We start from the raw sequence: 25,619 nt of genomic DNA on the forward strand, positions 1-25,619 counted from the left end.
CATAGCAACATCTTAGCAACCACCTAGCAACACCTTAGCAACCACCCAAGACACCATAGCAACACCTTAGCAACCGCCTAGCAACACCTTAGCAACCACCTAGCAACACCTTAGCAACCACCCCGGATACCATAGCAACACCTTAGCAACCACCTAGCAACACCTTAGCAACCACCCTGGATACCATAGCAACACCTTAGCAACCACCTAGCAAAACCTTAGCAACCACCTAGCAACACCCTAGCAACCACCTAGCAACACCTTAGCAACCACCTTGCAACCACCTAGCAACACCTTAGCAACCACCCCGGATACCATAGCAACACCTTAGCAACCACCTAGCAACACCTTAGCAACCACCTAGCAATACCTTAGCAACCACCCTGGATACCAAATCAACACCTTAGCAACCACCTAGCAACACCCTAGCAACACCCTAGCAACCACCTAGCAACCACCTAGCAACACCTTAGCAACCACCCTGGATACCATAGCAACACCTTAGCAACCACCTAGCAACACCTTAGCAACCACCCCGGATACCATAGCAACACCATAGCAACCACCTAGCAACACCTTAGCAACCACCTAGCAACACCTTAGCCACCACCCTGGATACCATAGCAACCGCCTAGCAACACCCTAGCAACCACCTAGCAACACCTTAGCAACCACCCTGGATACCATAGCAACACCTTAGCAACCACCTAGCAACACCTTAGCAACCAACCCGGATACCATAGCAACACCTTAGCAACCACCCCGGATCCCATAGCAACACCTTAGCAACCACCTAGCAACCCTCTAGCAACCACCTAGCAACACCTTAGCAACCACCCCAGATACCATAGCAACACTTTAGCAACCACCTAGCAACACCTTAGCAACCACCCCAGATACCATAGCAACCAGTTAGCAACCACCTGGAAAATATTAGAAACTGCCTAATAACCACTTAAAAACCATTTGGAATACGTTAGGAATTGCCTAGCAACAAGTTAGCAACAGCTTAGCAACCACCTGGAATATGTTCGCAACTGCCTAGCAACCAATTAGCAAGCACTAAGCAACGATGTGGACTACATTAGCAACTGCCTAGCAACTACCTAGCAACCACTTAGCAACACTTTACTTTATAAGATAATTATAAGCTTTTCACCATGTTAGCCAAAACTTTTTGGACTTCAACATTTAGCCGAAAGTCAACAGCATAGCAACCACTCTTCACACGCTTTAGACAGAAATATCTTAGCAACCATTTTAACTATTCAACGTTATTTAACTATTTAACGTACTTTTCCAAGCCAACTTAAAGTTCGTTATCGAACTTTCCTTTTCTAGTTATTATTATTATTATTATTATTATTATTATTCCGCGCTCAAATTTCTATACGCATCTCCTCCTAGGGCTTTTGACGTAGAATCACGAAATTTTGCAGTATCGTAGGACCTATACCCGATTAGGTTGCTTGTGCTTTTTTAAGCGATACATCGTACGGTTTTCGTAAAAACTTCGTAAACGTACGCTTTTTTTTCCCATAGGAAATGAATGGGGGACAACTTTGAACGTTTGTGTAGGTAACAATTTTTGACATACAAAGACAAAAATCGGACGGTCTATAGAAACTACCGCGTTCTTTCCGAAAATTTTAACGTTTCGACGATACGTCGTACGGTTTTCGTACAAATGTCGTACGAAGTTTTCCCATAGAAATGAATGGGGGGCCCAGAGTTCCATCTCACACACGAGCAGCTCTGCGCACGGAACCCCTTCTCTCCCCTGCTCCTCCAGTCCTGTGAATGTATGGAGGAGCTGCTGTATGGAGCAGCTATCAGTCAAAAGTTTGGACACCCCGGCACCCCAGCCAGGGCTTAGCAACCACCTAATAACTGCTTAGCAACCACCTTAGCAACCACCTGGAAAACGTTAGCAACTGCCTAGCAACCACTTAGCAACACCTTAGCAACCACCTGGAAAACGTTAGCAACTGCCTAGCAACCACTTAGCAACTGCCTAGCAACCACCTGGAATACGTTAGCAACTGCCTAGCAACCACTTAGCAACCACCTGGAAAATGTTAGCAACTGCCTAGCAACCACTGAGCAACCACCTGGAAAACGTTAGCAACTGCCTAGCAACCACTTAGCAACTGCCTAGCAACCACCTGGAATACGTTAGCAACTGCCTAGCAACCACTTAGCAACCAACTGGAAAACGTTAGCAACTGCCTAGCAACAACTTAGCAACTGCCTAGCAACCACCTGGAAAATGTTAGCAACTGCCTAGCAACCACTTAGCAACCACCTGGAAAACGTTAGCAACTGCCTAGCAACCACTTAGCAACTGCCTAGCAACCACTTGGAAAACGTTAGCAACTGCCTAGCAACCACTTAGCAACTGCCTAGCAACCACCTGGAAAACGTTAGCAACTGCCTAGCAACCACTTAGCAACCACCTGGAAAACGTTAGCAACTGCCTAGCAACCACTTAGCAACTGCCTAGCAACCACTTGGAAAACGTTAGCAACTGCCTAGCAACCACTTAGCAACTGCCTAGCAACCACCTGGAAAACGTTAGCAACTGCCTAGCAACAACTTAGCAACTGCCTAGCAACCACCTGGAAAATGTTAGCAACTGCCTAGCAACCACTTAGCAACCACCTGGAAAACGTTAGCAACTGCCTAGCAACCACTTAGGAATATGTTAGCAACTGCCTAGCAACCACTTAGCAACCACCTGGAAAACGTTAGCAACTGCCTAGCAACAACTTAGCAACTGCCTAGCAACCACCTGGAAAACGTTAGCAACTGCCTAGCAACCACTTAGCAACCACCTGGAAAACGTTAGCAACTGCCTAGCAACCACTAAGCAACTGCCTAGCAACCACTTGGAAAACGTTAGCAACTGCCTAGCAACCACTTAGCAACCACCTGGAAAACGTTAGCAACTGCCTAGCAACCACTTAGCAACTGCCTAGCAACCACCTGGAATATGTTAGCAACTGCCTAGCAACCACTTAGCAACCACCTGGAAAACGTTAGCAACTGCCTAGCAACCACTAAGCAACTGCCTAGCAACCACTTGGAAAACGTTAGCAACTGCCTAGCAACCACTTAGCAACTGCCTAGCAACCACCTGTTATATGTTAGCAATTGCCTAGCAACCAGTTAGCAACAGCTTAGCAACCACCTGGAAAACATTAGCAATTGCCTAGCAACAGCTTAGCAACCTTTTCAGAAATAATAGCAACCGCCTAGCAACACATTAGCAATCAAAAGTTTAGCCAAAAGTTTTACGATTTCAGCATTTAAACAAGCGTTTTTAGATTTCAGCGTTTAACCAAACGTTTTTAGATTTCAGCGTTTAATCAAACGTTTTTAGATTTCAGCGTTTAACCAAATGTTTTTAGATTTCAGCGTTTAACCAAACGTTTTTAGATTTCAGCGTTTAACCAAATGTTTTTAGATTTCAGCGTTTAACCAAACGTTTTTAGATTTCAGCGTTTAATCAAACATTTTTAGATTTCAGCGTTTAACCAAATGTTTTTAGATTTCAGCGTTTAACCAAACGTTTTTAGATTTCAGCGTTTAATCAAACATTTTTAGATTTCAGCGTTTAATCAAACATTTTTAGATTTCAGCGTTTAACTAAATGTTTTTAGATTTCAGCGTTTTTAGCATTTAGCGTTAACAGCAAATCAATGACTCTTCACACTCTTCAGACGGAAAAAGCTTAGCAACCATTTAAACTTTTTAACGTTATTAGCGTTCTTTTCCAAGCCAACTTAAAGTTCGTTCACGAACTTTACCTTTTCTAGTTATTATTATTATTATTCTTACGCCTTTTTTTCTGTACGCTACTCCTCCTAGAGCTTTCAACGTAGAATCACGAAACTTTCACGGATCGTAGGACCTATGCCAACTTAGCGTGCTTGTGCTTTTTGGAGCGATTTATCGTACGGTTTTCGTAAAAACTTCGTAAACGTACGCATTTTTCCCCCATAGGAATGAATGGGGCGAAATTTTAAACGTCCGTAACCGCCACAATTTTTGAGATACGAAGACCAAATTTGGCGAGCTTATAGATCTTACCGAGATCTTAAAATTAATAGGAGGTTGCGAAGTGATACGACGTACGGTTTTCGTACAATTTTCGTACGAAGTTTTCCCATAGAAATGAATGGGGGGCCCAGAGTTCCATCTCGCACACGAGCAGCTCTGCGCACGGAACCCCTTCTCTCCCCTGCTCCTCCAGTACTGTGAGTGTATGGAGGAGCTGCTGTATGGAGCAGCTATCAGTCAAAAGTTTGGACACCCCGGCACCCCAGACACTCTCTCTTTCTCACTCTCTCTTTCGCTCTCTACTTCTCTAATTCTCACTCTCTTTCCCACTCTCTCTCTATTTCTATATTTCTCACTCTTTCTTTTGCTCTCTACTTCTCTACTTCTCACTCTCTCTTTTGCTCTCTACTTCTCTATTTCTCACTCTCTTTTGCTCTCTACTCCTCTATTTCTCACTCTCTTTCTCACTCTCTCTCTACGTCTCTATTTCTCACTCTCTCTCTACGTCTCTATTTCTCACTCTCTTTCTCACTCTCTCTCTACGTCTATTTCTCACTCTATTTCTCACTCTCTCTCTACTTCTCTATCTCACTCTCTCTTTCTCACTCTCTCTCTACGTCTCTATTTCTCACTCTCTCTCTCTACTTCTATATTTCTCACTCTCTCTACTTCTATATTTCTCACTCTCTTTTTCACTCTCTCTCTACGTCTCTATTTCTCACTCTCTCTCTACTTCTCTATTTCTCACTCTCTTTCTCACTCTCTCTCTACTTCTCTATTTCTCACTCTCTCTCTGCTTCTCTATTTCTCACTCTCTTTCCCACTCTCTCTCTATTTCTATATTTCTCACTCTTTCTTTTGCTCTCTACTTCTCTACTTCTCACTCTCTCTTTTGCTCTCTACTTCTCTATTTCTCACTCTCTTTTGCTCTCTACTCCTCTATTTCTCACTCTCTTTCTCACTCTCTCTCTACGTCTCTATTTCTCACTCTCTCTCTACGTCTCTATTTCTCACTCTCTTTCTCACTCTCTCTCTACGTCTATTTCTCACTCTATTTCTCACTCTCTCTCTACTTCTCTATCTCACTCTCTCTTTCTCACTCTCTCTCTACGTCTCTATTTCTCACTCTCTCTCTCTACTTCTATATTTCTCACTCTCTCTACTTCTATATTTCTCACTCTCTTTTTCACTCTCTCTCTACGTCTCTATTTCTCACTCTCTCTACTTCTCTATTTCTCACTCTCTCTTTCTCACTCTCTCTCTACTTCTCTATTTCTCACTCTCTCTCTGCTTCTCTATTTCTCACTCTCTTTTGCTCTCTTCTTCTCTATTTCTCACTCTCTCTTTCTCACTCTCTCTCTACTTCTCTATTTCTCACTCTCTCTACTTTTCTATGTCTCTTTCTTTCTACTTTTCTATTTCTCTATTTCTCTCTTACTCTTTATTTCTCGCTCTTCTCTCTACTTCTCTTTCACTCTACTTTTCTGTCTTGCTTTCTCTTTCTATCTATCTCTCTACTACATCCTCTTTCTTTCTCTACTTCTTTATTTCTCGATCTCTCTTTTTCCCTAATTCTCTTTCTCTCGCTCAATATTTCTCTCTACTTGTCACTCTTTTTCTCACATTCTCGGGTGTTCTTTCTCTACTTCTCACGCTGATTTTCTCTCTACTTCTCTATTTCAGGCTCTCCCTTTTTCTGTACTTCTACATTTAACACTCTTTCTTTTTATCTACTACTGCCTAGCAACCAGTTAGATACACCTTAGCAACCACCTGGAAAACATTAGCAACTGCCTAGCAACCACTTAGCAACCATGTGTAATACGTTAGCAACTGCCTAGCAACCAGATAGCAACACCTTAGCAACCACCTGGAAAACGTTAGCAACTGCTTAGCAACCACTTTAGAAATGGTAGCAACTGCCTAGCGACCAGTCAGATACACCTAGCAACACCTTAGCAACCACCCCAGATACCATAGCAACATCTTAGCAACCACCTAGCAACACCTTAGCAACCACCACAGACACCATAGCAACACCTTAGCAACCGCCTAGCAACCGTCTAGCAACCACCTAGCAACACCTTAGCAACCACCCCGGATACCATAGCAACACCTTAGCAACCACCTAGCAACACCTTAGCAACCACCCTGGATACCATAGCAACACCTTAGCAACCACCTAGCAAAACCTTAGCAACCACCTAGCAACACCCTAGCAACCACCTAGCAACACCTTAGCAACCACCTTGCAACCACCTAGCAACACCTTAGCAACCACCCCGGATACCATAGCAACACCTTAGCAACCACCTAGCAACACCTTAGCAACCACCTAGCAACACCTTAGCAACCACCCTGGATACCATAGCAACACCTTAGCAACCACCTAGCAACACCTTAGCAACCACCTAGCAACACCCTAGCAACCACCTAGCAACCACCTAGCAACACCTTTGCAACCACCCTGGATACCATAGCAACACCTTAGCAACCACCTAGCAACACCCTAGCAACCACCTAGCAACCACCTAGCAACACCTTAGCAACCACCCTGGATACCATAGCAACACCTTAGCAACCACCTAGCAACACCTTAGCAACCACCCTGGATACCATAGCAACACCTTAGCAACCACCTAGCAACACCTTAGCAACCACTTAGAAACACCGTAGCAACCACCCCGGATACCATTGCAACACCTTAGCAACCACCTAGCAACACCTTAGCAACCACCTAGAAACTCCTTAGCAACCACCCAGGATACCATAGCAACACCTTAGCTACTGCCTAGCAACCACCTAGCAACACCTTAGTAACCACCCAGGATACCATAGCAACACCTTAGCAACCACCTAGCAACACCTTAGCAACCACCCTGGATACCATAGCAACACCATAGCAACCACCTAGCAACACCTTAGCAACCACCCAGGATACCATAGCAACACCTTAGCAACCACCTAGCAACACCTTAGCAACCACCCCGGATACCATAGCAACACCTTAGCAACCACCTAGCAACACCTTAGCAACCACCCTGGATACCATAGCAACTGCCTAGCAACACCCTAGCAACCACCTAGCAACACCTTAGCAACCACCCTGGATACCATAGCAACACCTTAGCAACCACCTAGCAACACCTTAGCAACCAACCCGGATACCATAGCAACACCTTAGCAACCACCCCGGATCCCATAGCAACACCTTAGCAACCACCTAGCAACCCTCTAGCAACCACCTAGCAACACCTAGCAACCACCCCAGATACCATAGCAACACCTTAGCAACCACCTAGCAACACCTTAGCAACCACCCCAGATACCATAGCAACCAGTTAGCAACCACCTGGAAAATATTAGAAACTGCCTAATAACCACTTAAAAACCATTTGGAATACGTTAGGAATTGCCTAGCAACAAGTTAGCAACAGCTTAGCAACCACCTGGAATATGTTCGCAACCACCTAGCAACACCTTAGTAACCACCCAGGATACCATAGCAACACCTTAGCAACCACCTAGCAACACCTTAGCAACCACCCTGGATACCATAGCAACACCATAGCAACCACCTAGCAACACCTTAGCAACCACCCAGGATACCATAGCAACACCTTAGCAACCACCTAGCAACACCTTAGCAACCACCCCGGATACCATAGCAACACCTTAGCAACCACCCTGGATACCATAGCAACTGCCTAGCAACACCCTAGCAACCACCTAGCAACACCTTAGCAACCACCCTGGATACCATAGCAACACCTTAGCAACCACCTAGCAACACCTTAGCAACCAACCCGGATACCATAGCAACACCTTAGCAACCACCCCGGATCCCATAGCAACACCTTAGCAACCACCTAGCAACCCTCTAGCAACCACCTAGCAACACCTTAGCAACCACCCCAGATACCATAGCAACACCTTAGCAACCACCTAGCAACACCTTAGCAACCACCCCAGATACCATAGCAACCAGTTAGCAACCACCTGGAAAATATTAGAAACTGCCTAATAACCACTTAAAAACCATTTGGAATACGTTAGGAATTGCCTAGCAACAAGTTAGCAACAGCTTAGCAACCACCTGGAATATGTTCGCAACTGCCTAGCAACCAATTAGCAAGCACTAAGCAACGATGTGGACTACATTAGCAACTGCCTAGCAACTACCTAGCAACCACTTAGCAACACTTTACTTTATAAGATAATTATAAGCTTTTCACCATGTTAGCCAAAACTTTTTGGACTTCAACATTTAGCCGAAAGTCAACAGCATAGCAACCACTCTTCACACGCTTTAGACAGAAATATCTTAGCAACCATTTTAACTATTCAACGTTATTTAACTATTTAACGTACTTTTCCAAGCCAACTTAAAGTTCGTTATCGAACTTTCCTTTTCTAGTTATTATTATTATTAAGTTGGCTTGGAAAAGCCAACTTATTGTTCTTCGTAATCTTCTTATTCCATTTTATTAAGTTGGCTTGGAAAAGCCAACTTATTGTTCTTCGTAATCTTCTTATTCCATTTTATTATTATTATTCTCTTCGCAAAATTTAATCACTATCTCCTCCTAGGGCTTTTAACGTAGAAACTCGAAACTTTACAGGATCGTCGGACCTATACCCGATTAGGTTGCTTGTGCTTTTTGAAGCGATATATCGTACGGTTTTCGTAAAAACTTCGTAAACGTACGCTTTTTTTTCCCATAGGAATGAATGGGGGAGAATTTTGAACGGCCGTGAACGTCACAATTTTTGAGATACGAAGACGTAATTCAGCTGGTCTATAAAACTTACCGCGTTCTTTCCGAAAATATGCTTTACGAAATGATGCGACGTATGGTTTTCGTACAATTGTCGTACGAATTTTTCCCATAGGAATGAATGGGGGGCCCAGAGTTCCATCTCACACACGAGCAGCTCTGCGCACGGAACCCCTTCTCTCCCCTGCTCCTCCAGTACTGTGAGTGTATGGAGGAGCTGCTGTATGGAGCAGCTATCAGTCAAAAGTTTGGACACCCCGGCACCCCAGCCAGGGCTTAGCAACCACCTATTAACTGCTTAGCAACCACCTTAGCAACCACCTGGAAAACGTTAGCAACTGCCTAGCAACCACTTAGCAACCACTTTAGAAATTATAGCAACTGCTTAGCAACCAGTTAGCAACACCTTAGCAACCACCAGGAAAATGTTAGAAACTGCCTAGCTACAGCTTAGCAACCACTTTAGAAATGAAAGCAACTGCCTAGCAACCACTTAGCAACCACTTTAGAAATGAAAGCAACTGCCTAGCAACCACCTGGAAAACATTAGCAACTGCCTAGCAACCACTTAGCAACACCTTAGCAACCACCTGGAAAACGTTAGCAACTGCCTAGCAACCACTTAGCAACTGCCTAGCAACCACTTGGAAAACGTTAGCAACTGCCTAGCAACCACTTAGCAACTGCCTAGCAACCACCTGGAAAACGTTAGCAACTGCCTAGCAACCACTTAGCAACCACCTGGAAAACGTTAGCAACTGCCTAGCAACCACTTAGCAACTGCCTAGCAACCACTTAGCAACTGCCTAGCAACCACCTGGAATACGTTAGCAACTGCCTAGCAACCACTTAGCAACCACCTGGAAAACGTTAGCAACTGCCTAGCAACCACTGAGCAACCACCTGGAAAACGTTAGCAACTGCCTAGCAACCACTTAGCAACTGCCTAGCAACCACCTGGAAAACGTTAGCAACTGCCTAGCAACCACTTAGCAACCACCTGGAAAACGTTAGCAACTGCCTAGCAACCACTTAGCAACTGCCTAGCAACCACTTGGAAAACGTTAGCAACTGCCTAGCAACCACTTAGCAACTGCCTAGCAACCACCTGGAAAACGTTAGCAACTGCCTAGCAACCACTTAGCAACCACCTGGAAAACATTAGCAACTGCCTAGCAACCACTTAGCAGCTGCCTAGCAACCACCTGGAATATGTTAGCAACTACCTAGCAACCACTTAGCAACCACCTGGAAAATGTTAGCAACTGCCTAGCAACCACTTAGCAACCACCTGGAAAACGTTAGCAACTGCCTAGCAACCACTTAGCAACTGCCTAGCAACCACTTAGCAACTGCCTAGCAACCACCTGGAATACGTTAGCAACTGCCTAGCAACCACTTAGCAACCACCTGGAAAACGTTAGCAACTGCCTAGCAACCACTTAGCAACCACATGGAAAACGTTAGCAACTGCCTAGCAACCACTTTAGAAACGATAGCAACTGCCTAGCAACCACTTAGCAACACCTTAGCAACCACCTGGAAAACGTTAGCAACTGCCTAGCAACCACTTAGCAACACCTTAGCAACCACCTGGAAAACGTTAGCAACTGCCTAGCAACCACTTAGCAACCACTTTAGAAATGATAGCAACTGCCTAGCAACCACTTACCAACACCTTAGCAACCATTAGGAAAACGTTAGCAACTGCCTAGCAACCTCTTAGCAACCACTTTAGAAATGATAGCAACTGCCTAGCAACCACCTAGCAACACCTTAGCAACCACCTAGCAACACCTTAGCAACCACCTAGCAACACCGTAGCAACCACCCCAGATACCATAGCAACACCTTAGCAACCGCATAGCAACACCTTAGCAACCACCTAGCAACATCTTAGCAACCACCCCGGATACCATAGCAACACCTTAGCAACCACCTAGCAACCACCTAGAAACACCTTAGCAACCACCCCAGATACCATAGCAACACCTTAGCAGCCACCTAGCAACATCTTAGCAACCACCCCGGATACCATAGCAACACCTTAGCAACCACCTAGAAACACCTTAGCAACCACCCCAGATACCATAGAAACACCTTAGCAACCACCTAGCAACATCTTAGCAACCACCCCGGATACCATAGCAACACCTTAGCAACCACCTAGCAACTACCTAGAAACACCTTAGCAACCACCCCGGATACCATAGCAACACCCTAGCAACCACGTAGCAACATCTTAGCAACCACCCCAGATACCATAGCAACACCTTAGTAACAACCTAGCAACACCCTAGCAACCACCTAGCAACACCTTAGCAACTACCTGGTATATGTTAGCAATTGCCTAGCAACCAGTTAGCAATAGCTTAACAACCACCTGGACAACATTAGCAACTGCCTAGCAACAGCTTAGCAACCTTTTCAGAAATGATAGCAACTGCCTAGCAACACATTAGCAATCAAAAGTTTAACCAAAAGTTTTACGATTTCAGCATTTAAACAAGCGTTTTTAGATTTCATTGTTTAATCAAACGTTTTTAGATTTCAGCGTTTAACTAAATGTTTTTAGATTTCAGCGTTTAACCAAACGTTTTTAGATTTCAGCGTTTAATCAAACGTTTTTAGATTTCAGCATTTAACCAAATGTTTTTAGATTTCAGCGTTTAACCAAATGTTTTTAGATTTCAGCGTTTTTAGCATTTAGCGTTTAGCCAAAAGTTAACAGCATATCAATGACTCTTCACACTCTTCAGACGGAAAAAGCTTAGCAACCATTTTAACTTTTTAACGTTATTAGCGTTCTTTTCCAAGCCAACTTAAAGTTCGTTCACGAACTTTACCTTTTCTAGTTATTATTATTATTATTATTAGTGTGATTGCAGTAATGCAATCACAGTATTGTTCTTCTTAAGTCTTATTCTTATTATTATTATTATTATTAAGTTGGCTTGGAAAAGCCAACTTCTTGTTCTTCGTAATCTTCTTATTATTATTAAGTTGGCTTGGAAAAGCCAACTTCTTGTTCTTCGTAATCTTCTTATTATTAAGTTGGCTTGGAAAAGCCAACTTATTGTTCTTCGTAATCTTCTTATTCCATTTTATTATTATTATTATTATTCTCTTCGCAAAATTTAATCACTATCTCCTCCTAGGGCTTTTAACGTAGAAACTCGAAACTTTACAGGATCGTCGGACCTATGCCCAATTAGGTTGCTTGTGCTTTTTGAAGCGATATATCGTACGGTTTTCGTAAAAACTTCGTAAACGTACGCTTTTTTTTCCCATAGGAATGAATGGGGAAGAATTTTGAACGGCCGTGAACGTCACAATTTTTGAGATACGAAGACGTAATTCAGCTGGTCTATAAAACTTACCGCGTTCTTTCCGAAAATATGCTTTACGAAATGATGCGACGTACGGTTTTCGTACAATTGTCGTACGAAGTTTTCCCATAGAAATGAATGGGGGGCCCAGAGTTCCATCTCGCACACGAGCAGCTCTGCGCACGGAACCCCTTCTCTCCCCTGCTCCTCTAGTACTGTGAGTGTATGGAGGAGCTGCTGTATGGAGCAGCTATCAGTCAAAAGTTTGGACACCCCGGCACCCCAGCCAAGGCTTAGCAACCACCTATTAACTGCTTAGCAACCACCTTAGCAACCACCTGGAAAACGTTAGCAACTGCCTAGCAACCACTTAGCAACCACCTGGAAAACGTTAGCAACTGCCTAGCAACCACTTAGCAACTGCCTAGCAACCACTTGGAAAACGTTAGCTACTGCCTAGCAACCACTTAGCAACTGCCTAGCAACCACCTGGAAAACGTTAGCAACTGCCTAACAACCACTTAGCAACCACCTGGAAAACGTTAGCAACTGCCTAGCAACCACTTAGCAGCTGCCTAGCAACCACCTGGAATATGTTAGCAACTACCTACCAACCACTTAGCAACCACCTGGAAAATGTTAGCAACTGCCTAGCAACCACTTAGCAACTGCCTAGCAACCACTTGGAAAACGTTAGCAACTGCCTAGCAACCACTTAGCAACCACTTTAGAAATGATAGCAACTGCCTAGCAACCACTTAGCAACCACATGGAAAACGTTAGCAACTGCCTAGCAACCACTTAGCAACACCTTAGCAACCACCTGGAAAACGTTAGCAACTGCCTAGCAACCACTTAGCAACTGCCTAGCAACCACTTGGAAAACGTTAGCAACTGCCTAGCAACCACTTAGCAACTGCCTAGCAACCACCTGGAATACGTTAGCAACTGCCTAGCAACCATTTAGCAACCACCTGGAAAACGTTAGCAACTGCCTAGCAACCACTGAGCAACCACCTGGAAAACGTTAGCAACTGCCTAGCAACCACTTAGCAACTGCCTAGCAACCACCTGGAATACGTTAGCAACTGCCTAGCAACCACTTAGCAACCACCTGGAAAACGTTAGCAACTGCCTAGCAACAACTTAGCAACTGCCTAGCAACCACCTGGAAAACGTTAGCAACTGCCTAGCAACCACTTAGCAACCACCTGGAAAACGTTAGCAACTGCCTAGCAACCACTTAGCAACTGCCTAGCAACCACTTGGAAAACGTTAGCAACTGCCTAGCAACCACTTAGCAACTGCCTAGCAACCACCTGGAAAACGTTAGCAACTGCCTAGCAACCACTTAGCAACCACCTGGAAAACGTAAGCAACTGCCTAGCAACCACTTAGCAGCTGCCTAGCAACCACCTGGAATATGTTAGCAACTACCTAGCAACCACTTAGCAACCACCTGGAAAATGTTAGCAACTGCCTAGCAACCACTTAGCAACTGCCTAGCAACCACTTGGAAAACGTTAGCAACTGCCTAGCAACCACTTAGCAACTGCCTAGCAACCACCTGGAAAATGTTAGCAACTGCCTAGCAACCACTTTGCAACCACCTGGAAAACGTTAGCAACTGCCTAGCAACCACTTAGCAACCACTTTAGAAACGAAAGCAACTGCCTAGCAACCACTTAGCAACACCTTAACAACCATTGGGAAAACGTTAGCAACTGCCTAGCAAGCACTTTAGAAATGATAGCAACTGCCTAGCAACCACTTAGCAACACCTTAACAACCACTAGGAAAACGATAGCAACTGCCTAGCAACCACTTTAGAAATAATAGCAACTGCCTAGCAACACCTTAGCAACCACTATTAAAACGTTAGCAACTGCATAGCAACCACTTAGGAACCACTTTAGAAATGATAGCAACTGCCTAGCAACCACTTAACAATACCATAGCAACCACTAGGAAAACGTTAGCAACTGCCTAGCAACCACTTAGCAACCACTTTAGAAATTATAGCAACTGCCTAGCAACCACTTAGCAACCACATGGAAAACGTTAGCAACTGCCTAGCAACCACTTAGCCACCACTTTAGAAACAATAGCAACTGCCTAGCAACCACTTAGCAACACCTTAACAACCACTAGGAAAATGTTAGCAACTGCCTAGCAACCACTTAGCAACCACTTTAGAAATGATAGCAACTGCCTAGCAACCACCTAGCAACACCTTAGCAACCACCCCGGATACCATAGCAACACCTTAGCAACCACCAAGCAACACCCTAGCAACCACCTATCAACCACCTAGCAACACCTTAGCAACCACCCCGGATACCATAGCAACACCTTAGCAACCACCTAGCAACCACTTTAGAAATTATAGCAACTGCCTAGCAACCACTTAGCAACCATGTGTAATATTTTAGCAACTGCCTAGCAACCGCTTAGCAACCACTTTGGAAATGTAAGCAACTGCCTAGCAACCAGTTAGCTACACTTTAGCCACGACCTGGAAAATGTTAGCAACTGCCTAGCAACCACTTTAGAAATGATAGCAACTGCCTAGCAACCAGTTAACAATATCTTAGCAACCACCTGGAAAATGTTAGCAATTGCCTAGCAACCACTTAGCAACCATGTGGAATATGTTAGCAACTGCCTAGCAACTGCTTAGCAACCACTTTAGAAACGATAGCAACGGCCTAGCAACCACTTAGCAACCACTTTAGAAACGATAGCAACTGCCTAGCAACCACTTAGCAACACCTTAGCAACCACTAGGAAAACGTTAGCAACTGCCTAGCAACCACTTAGCAACCACTTTAGTAACGATAGCAACTGCCTAGCAACCACTTAGCGACACCTTAGCAACCACTAGGAAAACGTTAGCAACTGCCTAGCAACCACTTTAGAAATTATGGCAACTGCCTAGCAACCACTTAGCAACACCTTAGCAACCACTAGGTAAACGTTAGCAACTGCCTAGCAACCACTTAGCAACCACTTTAGTAATGATAGCAACTGCCTAGCAACCACTTTAGAAATGATCACAACTGCCTAGCAACCACTAAGCAACCATTTTAACTTTTCAACGTTATTAGCGTACTTTTCCAAGCCAACTTAAAGTTCGTTCACGAACTTTGCCTTTTCTAGTTATTATTATTATTATTATTATTATTCCGCGCTCAAAATTTAATCACTATCTCCTCCTAGGGCTTTTGACGTAGAACCACGAAACTTTGCAGTATCGTAGTACCTATACCCGAATAGGTTGCTTGTGCTTTTTTAAGCGATACATCGTACGGTTTTCGTAAAAACTTCGTAAACGTACGCTTTTTTTTCCCATAGGAAATGAATGGGGGACAACTTTGAACGTTTGTGTAGGTAACAATTTTTGACATACAAAGACAAAAATCGGACGGTTTATAGAACTTACCGCGTTCTTTCCGAAAATTTTAACATTTTGACGATACGTCGTACGGTTTTCGTACAAATGTCGTACGAAGTTTTCCCATAGAAATGAATGGGGGGCCCAGAGTTCTAACTCACACACGAGCAGCTCTGCGCACGGAACCCCTTCTCTCCCCTGCTCCTCCAGTACTGTGAGTGTATGGAGGAGCTGCTGTATGGAGCAGCTATCAGTCAAAAGTTTGGACACCCCGGCACCCCAGCCAGGGCTTAGCAACCACCTAATAACTGCTTAGCAACCACCTTAGCAACCACCTGGAAAACGTTAGCAACTGCCTAGCAACCACTTAGCAACACCTTAGCAACCACCTGGAAAACGTTAGCAACTGCCTAGCAACCAGTTAGCAACCACTTAGCAACCACTAGGAAAACGTTAGCAACTGCCTAGCAACCACTTAGCAACCACTTTAGAAATGATAGCAACTGCCTAGCAACCAGTTAGCAACCACTTAGCAACCACCTGGAAAACGTTAGCAAATGCCTAGCAACCACTTAGCAACCACTTTAGAAAAGATAGCAACTGCCTAGCAACCACTCAGCAACACCTTAACAACCACTAGGAAAACGTTAGCAACTGCCTAGCAACCACTTAGCAACCACCTGGAAAACGTTAGCAACTGCCTAGCAACCACTTAGCAACTGCCTAGCAACCACTTGGAAAACGTTAGCAACTGCCTAGCAACCACTTAGCAACTGCCTAGCAACCACCTGGAAAACGTTAGCAACTGCCTAGCAACCACTTAGCAACCACCTGGAAAACGTTAGCAACTGCCTAGCAACCACTTAGCAACTGCCTAGCAACCACTTGGAAAACGTTAGCAACTGCCTAGCAACCACTTAGCAACTGCCTAGCAACCACCTGGAATACGTTAACAACTGCCTAGCAACCACTTAGCAACCACCTGGAAAACGTTAGCAACTGCCTAGCAACCACTGAGCAACCACCTGGAAAACGTTAGCAACTGCCTAGCAACCACTTAGCAACTGCCTAGCAACCACTTGGAAAACGTTAGCAACTGCCTAGCAACCACTTAGCAACTGCCTAGCAACCACCTGGAATACGTTAACAACTGCCTAGCAACCACTTAGCAACCACCTGGAAAACGTTAGCAACTGCCTAGCAACCACTGAGCAACCACCTGGAAAACGTTAGCAACTGCCTAGCAACCACTTAGCAACTGCCTAGCAACCACTTGGAAAACGTTAGCAACTGCCTAGCAACCACTTAGCAACTGCCTAGCAACCACCTGGAATATGTTAGCAACTGCCTAGCAACCGCTTAGCAACCACCTGGAAAACATTAGCAACTGCCAAGGAACCACTTAGCAACCACCTGGAAAACGTTAGCAACTGCCTAGCAACCACTTAGCAACTGCCTAGCAACCAGTTAGCTACATTTTAGCCACCACCTGGAAAACGTAAGCAACTGTTTAGCAACCGCCTTGCAACCACTTAGCAACCATGTGTAATACATTAGCAAATAACTAGCAACCGCTTAGCAACAGCTTAGCAACCACCTGTAAGACGTTAGCAACTGCCTAGCAACCACTTTCAAGATTTTAGCATTTATCCAAATGTTTTTAGATTTCAGGGTTTAACCAAACATTTTTAGTTTTCAGCGTTTAACCAAACATTTTTAGATTTCAACGTTTAACCAAACATTTTTAGATTTCCGTGTTTTTGGCATTTAGCGTTTAGCAACCATTTTAACTTTTTAACGTTATTAGCGTTCTTTTCCAAGCCAACTTAAAGTTCGTTCACGAACTTTACCTTTTCTAGTTATTATTATTATTCTCTTCGCAAAATTTAATCACTATCTCCTCCTAGGGCTTTTAACGTAGAAACTTGAAACTTTACAGGATCGTCGGACCTATACCCGATTAGGTTGCTTGTGCTTTTTGGAGCGATATATCGTACGGTTTTCGTAAAAACTTCGTAAACGTGAGCGTTTTTTTCCCATAGGAATGAATGGGGGAGAATTTTGAACGGCCGTGAACGTCACAATTTTTGAGATATGAAGACGTAATTCGGCTGGTCTATAAAACTTACCGCGTTCTTTCCGAAAATATGCTTTACGAAACGATACGACGTACGGTTTTCGTACAATTGTCGTACGAAGTTTTCCCATAGAAATGAATGGGGGGCCCAGAGTTCCATCTCGCACACGAGCAGCTCTGCGCACGGAACCCCTTCTCTCCCCTGCTCCTCCAGTACTGTGAGTGTATGGAGGAGCTGCTGTATGGAGCAGCTATCAGTCAAAAGTTTGGACACCCCGGCCCCCCAGCCAGGGCTTAGCAACCACCTAATAACTGCTTAGCAACCACCTTAGCAACCACCTGGAAAACGTTAGCAACTGCCTAGCAACCACTTAGCAACACCTTAGCAACCACCTGGAAAACGTTAGCAACTGCCTAGCAACCACATAGCAACCACCTGGAAAACGTTAGCAACTGCCTAGCAACCACTTAGCAACTGCCTAGCAACCACCTGGAATACGTTAGCAACTGCCTAGCAACCACTTAGCAACCACCTGGAAAACGTTAGCAACTGCCTAGCAAAAACTTAGCAACTGCCTAGCAACCACCTGGAAAATATAAGCAACTGCCTAGCAACCACTTAGCAACCACCTGGAAAACGTTAGCAACTGCCTAGCAACCACTTAGCAACTGCCTAGCAACCACTTGGAAAAAGTTAGCAACTGCCTAGCAACCACTTAGCAACTGCCTAGCAACCACCTGGAAAAAGTTAGCAACTGCCTAGCAACCACTTAGCAACTGCCTAGCAACCACCTGGAAAACGTTAGCAACTGCCTAGCAACCACTTAGCAACCACCTGGAAAACGTTAGCAACTGCCTAGCAACCACTTAGCAACTGCCTAGCAACCACTTGGAAAACGTTAGCAACTGCCTAGCAACCACTTAGCAACTGCCTAGCAACCACCTGGAAAACGTTAGCAACTGCCTAGCAACCACTTAGCAACCACCTGGAAAACGTTAGCAACTGCCTAGCAACCACTTAGCAACTGCCTAGCAACCACTTGGAAAACGTTAGCAACTGCCTAGCAACCACCTGGAATACGTTAGCAACTGCCTAGCAACCACTTAGCAACCACCTGGAAAACGTTAGCAACTGCCTAGCAACCACTGAGCAACCACCTGGAAAATGTTAGCAACTGCCTAGCAACCACTTAGCAACTGCCTAGCAACCACCTGGAATACGTTAGCAACTGCCTAGCAACCACTTAGCAACCACCTTGAAAACGTTAGCAACTGCCTAGCAACAACTTAGCAACTGCCTAGCAACCACCTCGAAAACGTTAGCAACTGCCTAGCAACCACTTAGCAACCACCTGGAAAACGTTAGCAACTGCCTAGCAACCACTTAGCAACTGCCTAGCAATCACTTGGAAAACGTTAGTAACTGCCTAGCAACCACTTAGCAACTGCCTAGCAACCACCTGGAAAACGTTAGCAACTGCCTAGCAACCACTTAGCAACCACCTGGAAAACGTTAGCAACTGCCTAGCAACCACTTAGCAGCTGCCTAGCAACCACCTGGAATATGTTAGCAACTACCTAGCAACCACTTAGCAACCACCTGGAAAATGTTAGCAACTGCCTAGCAACCACTTAGCAACTGCCTAGCAACCACTTGGAAAACGTTAGCAACTGCCTAGCAACCAGTTAGCTACACTTTAGCCACCACTTGGAAAACGTTAGCAACTGCTTAGCAACCACCTAGCAACCACTTAGCAACCATGTGGAATATGTTAGCCACTGCCTAGCAATTGCTTAGCAACACCTAAGCAACCACCTGGAAAACGTTAGCAACTGCATAGCAAACGCTTAGCAACCACTTTAGAAATTATCACAACTGCCTAGCAACCACTAAGCAACCATTTTAACTTTTCAACGTTATTAGCGTACTTTTCCAAGCCAACTTAAAGTTCGTTCACGAACTTTGCCTTTTCTAGTTATTATTATTATTCCGCGCTCAAAATTTAATCACTATCTCCTCCTAGGGCTTTTGACGTAGAACCACGAAATTTTGCAGTATCGTAGGACCTATACCCGAATAGGTTGCTTGTGCTTTTTTAAGCGATACATCGTACGGTTTTCGTAAAAACTTCGTAAACGTACGCTTTTTTTTCCCATAGGAAATGAATGGGGGACAACTTTGAACGACTGTGTAGGTAACAATTTTTGACATACAAAGACAAAAATCGGACGGTCTATAGAACTTACCGCGTTCTTTCCGAAAATTTTAACGTTTCGACGATACGTCGTACGGTTTTCGTACAAATGTCGTACGAAGTTTTCCCATAGAAATGAATGGGGGGCCCAGAGTTCCATCTCACACACGAGCAGCTCTGCGCACGGAACCCCTTCTCTCCCCTGCTCCACCAGTACTGTGAGTGTATGGAGGAGCTGCTGTATGGAGCAGCTATCAGTCAAACGTTTGGACACCCCGGCACCCCAGCCAGGGCTTAGCAACCACCTAATAACTGCTTAGCAACCACCTTAGCAACCACCTGGAAAACGTTAGCAACTGCCTAGCAACCACTTAGCAACACCTTAGCAACCACCTGGAAAACGTTAGCAACTGCCTAGCAACCACTGAGCAACCACCTGGAAAACGTTAGCAACTGCCTAGCAACCACTTAGCAACTGCCCAGCAACCACCTGGAATACGTTAGCAACTGCCTAGCAACCACTTAGCAACCACCTGGAAAACGTTAGCAACTGCCTAGCAACAACTTAGCAACTGCCTAGCAACCACCTGGAAAATGTTAGCAACTGCCTAGCAACCACTTAGCAACCACCTGGAAAACGTTAGCAACTGCCTAGCAACCACTTAGCAACTGCCTAGCAACCACTTGGAAAACGTTAGCAACTGCCTAGCAACCACTTAGCAACTGCCTAGCAACCACCTGGAAAACGTTAGCAACTGCCTAGCAACCACTTAGCAACCACCTGGAAAACGTTAGCAACTGCCTAGCAACCACTTAGCAACTGCCTAGCAACCACTTGGAAAACGTTAGCAACTGCCTAGCAACCACTTAGCAACTGCCTAGCAACCACCTGGAATACGTTAGCAACTGCCTAGCAACCACTTAGCAACCACCTGGAAAACGTTAGCAACTGCCTAGCAACCACTGAGCAACCACCTGGAAAACGTTAGCAACTGCCTAGCAACCACTTAGCAACTGCCTAGCAACCACCTGGAATACGTTAGCAACTGCCTAGCAACCACTTAGCAACCACCTGGAAAACGTTAGCAACTGCCTAGCAACAACTTAGCAACTGCCTAGCAACCACCTGGAAAACGTTAGCAACTGCCTAGCAACCACTTAGCAACCACCTGGAAAACGTTAGCAACTGCCTAGCAACCACTTAGCAACTGCCTAGCAACCACTTGGAAAACGTTAGCAACTGCCTAGCAACCACTTAGCAACTGCCTAGCAACCACCTGGAAAACGTTAGCAACTGCCTAGCAACCACTTAGCAACCACCTGGAAAACGTTAGCAACTGCCTAGCAACCACTTAGCAGCTGCCTAGCAACCACCTGGAATATGTTAGCAACTACCTAGCAACCACTTAGCAACCACCTGGAAAATGTTAGCAACTGTCTAGCAACCACTTAGCAACTGCCTAGCAACCACTTGGAAAACGTTAGCAACTGCCTAGCAACCACTTAGCAACTGCCTAGCAACCACCTGGAAAACGTTAGCAACTGCCTAGCAACCACTTAGCAACCACCTGGAAAACGTTAGCAACTGCCTAGCAACCACTTAGCAACCACTTTAGAAATGAAAGCAACTGCCTAGCAACCACTTAGCAACACCTTAACAACCATTGGGAAAACGTTAGCAACTGCCTAGCAACCACTTTAGAAATGATAGCAACTGCCTAGCAACCACTTAGCAACACCTTAACAACCACTAGGAAAACGATAGCAACTACCTAGCAACCACTTAGCAACCACTTTAGAAATGATAGCAACTGCCTAGCAACCACTTAGCAACACCTTAACAACCACTAGGAAAACGATAGCAACTGCCTAGCAACCACTTAGCAACCACTTTAGAAATGATAGCAACAACCTAGCAACACCCTAGCAACCACCTAGCAACACCTTAGCAACCACCTGTTATATGTTAGCAATTGCCTAGCAGCCAGTTAGCAACAGCTTAGCAACCACCTGGAAAACATTAGCAATTGCCTAACAACAGCTTAGCAACCTTTTCAGAAATGATAGCAACCGCCTAGCAACACATTAGCAATCAAAAGTTTAACCAAAAGTTTTACGATTTCAGCATTTAAACAAGCGTTTTTAGATTTCAGCGTTTAACCAAACGTTTTTAGATGTCAGCGTTTAATCAAACGTTTTTAGATTTCAGCGTTTAACCAAATGTTTTTAGATTTCATCGTTTAACCAAACGTTTTTAGATTTCAGCGTTTAATCAAACATTTTTAGATTTCAGCGTTTAACCAAATGTTTTTAGATTTCAGCGTTTAACCAAATGTTTTTAGATTTCAGCGTTTTTAGCATTTAGCGTTAACAGCATATCAATGACTCTTCACACTCTTCAGACAGAAAAAGCTTAGCAACCATTTTAACTTTTTAACGTTATTAGCGTTCTTTTCCAAGCCAACTTAAAGTTCGTTCACGAACTTTACCTTTTCTAGTTATTATTATTATTCCGCGCTCAAAATTTAATCACTATCTCCTCCTAGGGCTTTTGACGTAGAACCACGAAATTTTGCAGTATCGTAGGACCTATACCCGAATAGGTTGCTTGTGCTTTTTTAAGCGATACATCGTACGGTTTTCGTAAAAACTTCGTAAACGTACGCTTTTTTTTCCCATAGGAAATGAATGGGGGACAACTTTGAACGACTGTGTAGGTAACAATTTTTGACATACAAAGACAAAAATCGGACGGTCTATAGAACTTACCGCGTTCTTTCCGAAAATTTTAACGTTTCGACGATACGTCGTACGGTTTTCGTACAAATGTCGTACGAAGTTTTCCCATAGAAATGAATGGGGGGCCCAGAGTTCCATCTCACACACGAGCAGCTCTGCGCACGGAACCCCTTCTCTCCCCTGCTCCTCCAGTACTGTGAGTGTATGGAGGAGCTGCTGTATGGAGCAGCTATCAGTCAAAAGTTTGGACACCCCGGCACCCCAGCCAGGGTTTAGCAACCACCTATTAACTGCTTAGCAACCACCTGGAAAACGTTAGCAACTGCCTAGCAACCACTTAGCAACACCTTAGCAACCACCTGGAAAACGTTAGCAACTGCTTAGCAACCACTTAGCAACAACTTAGCAACCACTTTAGAAATTATAGCAACTGCCTAGCAACCAGTTAGCAACCACTTAGCAAACACCTGGAAAACGTTAGCAACTGCCTAGCAACCACTTAGCAACACCTTAACAACCACTAGGAAAACGTTAGCAACCACTTAGCAACCACCTTAGAAACGATAGCAACTGCCTAGCAACCACTTTAGAAATGATAGCAACAGCCTAGCAACCATTAGGAAAACGTTAGCAACTGCCTAGCAACCACTTAGCAACCACTTTAGAAATGATAGCAACTGCCTAGCAACCATCTAGCAACACCTTAGCAACCACCCCAGATACCATAGCAACACCTTAGCAACCACCTAGCAACCACCTAGCAACACCTTAGCAACCACCCCGGTTACCATAGCAACACCTTAGCAACCACCTAGCAATACCTTAGCAACCACCTAGCAACCACTTAGCAACCACCTAGCAACCACCTAGCAACACCTTAGCAACCACCCCAGATACCATAGCAACACCTTAGCAACAACCTAGCAACACCTTAGCAACCACCTAGCAACCACCTAGCAACACCTTAGCAACCACCCCGGATAACATAGCAACACCTTAGCAACCACCTAGCAACACCGTAGCAACCACCCCAGATACCATAGCAACACCTTAGCAACCGCATAGCAACACCTTAGCAACCACCTAGCAACATCTTAGCAACCACCCCGGATACCATAGCAACACCTTAGCAACCACCTAGCAACCACCTAGAAACACCTTAGCAACCACCCCAGATACCATAGCAACACCTTAGCAACCACCTAGCAACATCTTAGCAACCACCCCGGATACCATAGCAACACCTTAGCAACCACCTAGCAACCACCTAGAAACACCTTAGCAACCACCCCAGATACCATAGAAACACCTTAGCAACCACCTAGCAACATCTTAGCAACCACCCCGGATACCATAGCAACACCTTAGCAACCACCTAGCAACCACTTAGAAACACCTTAGCAACCACCGCAGATACCATAGCAACACCTTAGCAACCACCTAGCAACACCCTAGCAACCACCTAGCGACACCTTAGCAACCACCCCGGATACCATAGCAACACCCTAGCAACCACGTAGCAACATCTTAGCAACCACCCCAGATACCATAGCAACACCTTAGCAACAACCTAGCAACACCCTAGCAACCACCTAGCAACACCTTAGCAACTACCTGGTATATGTTAGCAATTGCCTAGCAACCAGTTAGCAATAGCTTAACAACCACCTGGAAAACATTAGCAACTGCCTAGCAACAGCTTAGCAACCTTTTCAGAAATGATAGCAACTGCCTAGCAACACATTAGCAATCAAAAGTTTAACCAAAAGTTTTACAATTTCAGCATTTAAACAAGCGTTTTTAGATTTCAGTGTTTAATCAAACGTTTTTAGATTTCAGCGTTTAACCAAACGTTTTTAGATTTCAGCGTTTAATCAAACGTTTTTAGATTTCAGCGTTTAACTAAATGTTTTTAGATTTCAGCGTTTAACCAAACGTTTTTAGATTTCAGCGTTTAATCAAACGTTTTTAGATTTCAGCATTTAACCAAATGTTTTTAGATTTCAGCGTTTAACCAAATGTTTTTAGATTTCAGCGTTTTTAGCATTTAGCGTTTAGCCAAAAGTTAACAGCATATCAATGACTATTCACACTCTTCAGACGGAAAAAGCTTAGCAACCATTTTAACTTTTTAACGTTATTAGCGTTCTTTTCCAAGCCAACTTAAAGTTCGTTCACGAACTTTACCTTTTCTAGTTATTATTATTATTCTCTTCACAAAATTTAATCACTATCTCCTCCTAGGGCTTTTAACGTAGAAACTCGAAACTTTACAGGATCGTCGGACCTATGCCCGATTAGGTTGCTTGTGCTTTTTGAAGCGATATATCGTACGGTTTTCGTAAAAACTTCGTAAACGTACGCTTTTTTTTCCCATAGGAATGAATGGGGGAGAATTTTGAACGGCCGTGAACGTCACAATTTTTGAGATACGAAGACGTAATTCAGCTGGTCTATAAAACTTACCGCGTTCTTTCCGAAAATATGCTTTACGAAATGATGCGACGTACGGTTTTCGTACAATTGTCGTACGAAGTTTTCCCATAGAAATGAATGGGGGGGCCAGAGTTCCATCTCGCACACGAGCAGCTCTGCGCACGGAACCCCTTCTCTCCCCTGCTCCTCTAGTACTGTGAGTGTATGGAGGAGCTGCTGTATGGAGCAGCTATCAGTCAAAAGTTTGGACACCCCGGCACCCCAGCCAAGGCTTAGCAACCACCTATTAACTGCTTAGCAACCACCTTAGCAACCACCTGGAAAACGTTAGCAACTGCCTAGCAACCACTTAGCAACCACCTGGAAAACGTTAGCAACTGCCTAGCAACCACTTAGCAACTGCCTAGCAACCACTTGGAAAACGTTAGCAACTGCCTAGCAACCACTTAGCAACTGCCTAGCAACCACCTGGAAAACGTTAGCAACTGCCTAACAACCACTTAGCAACCACCTGGAAAACGTTAGCAACTGCCTAGCAAGCACTTAGCAGCTGCCTAGCAACCACCTGGAATATGTTAGCAACTACCTAGCAACCACTTAGCAACCACC

The 25,619-nt window shown here is 44.5% G+C and overlaps 1 protein-coding gene and 2 long non-coding RNA genes across 6 annotated transcripts in view; 1 reads left to right on the forward strand and 2 right to left on the reverse strand.

Annotated features, from left to right (window-relative positions):
• LOC125787431 (uncharacterized) overlaps positions 1 to 23,354 on the reverse strand; it is a 28,281-nt gene extending 4,927 nt beyond the window's left edge. The window contains exon 1 of the long non-coding RNA XR_007429322.1: positions 23,277 to 23,354. This is a non-coding gene — a long non-coding RNA (uncharacterized LOC125787431). The remainder of the gene's footprint in view (positions 1 to 23,276) is intronic.
• The window catches only part of timeless (timeless circadian clock), a 79,536-nt gene that overhangs the window by 30,690 nt on the left and 23,227 nt on the right, over positions 1 to 25,619 (forward strand). The window lies entirely within an intron of this gene.
• Positions 10,668 to 11,703, reverse strand: LOC125787432 (uncharacterized). The gene is made up of 2 exons (XR_007429323.1): positions 11,018 to 11,703; positions 10,668 to 10,790 (listed from the first exon to the last, which is right to left on the reverse strand). It is a non-coding gene; the product is annotated as an uncharacterized LOC125787432 (long non-coding RNA).

This window comes from Astyanax mexicanus, chromosome 24 (genome assembly GCF_023375975.1).
Source record: "Astyanax mexicanus isolate ESR-SI-001 chromosome 24, AstMex3_surface, whole genome shotgun sequence".
Taxonomy (NCBI): Eukaryota; Metazoa; Chordata; class Actinopteri; order Characiformes; family Acestrorhamphidae; genus Astyanax; species Astyanax mexicanus.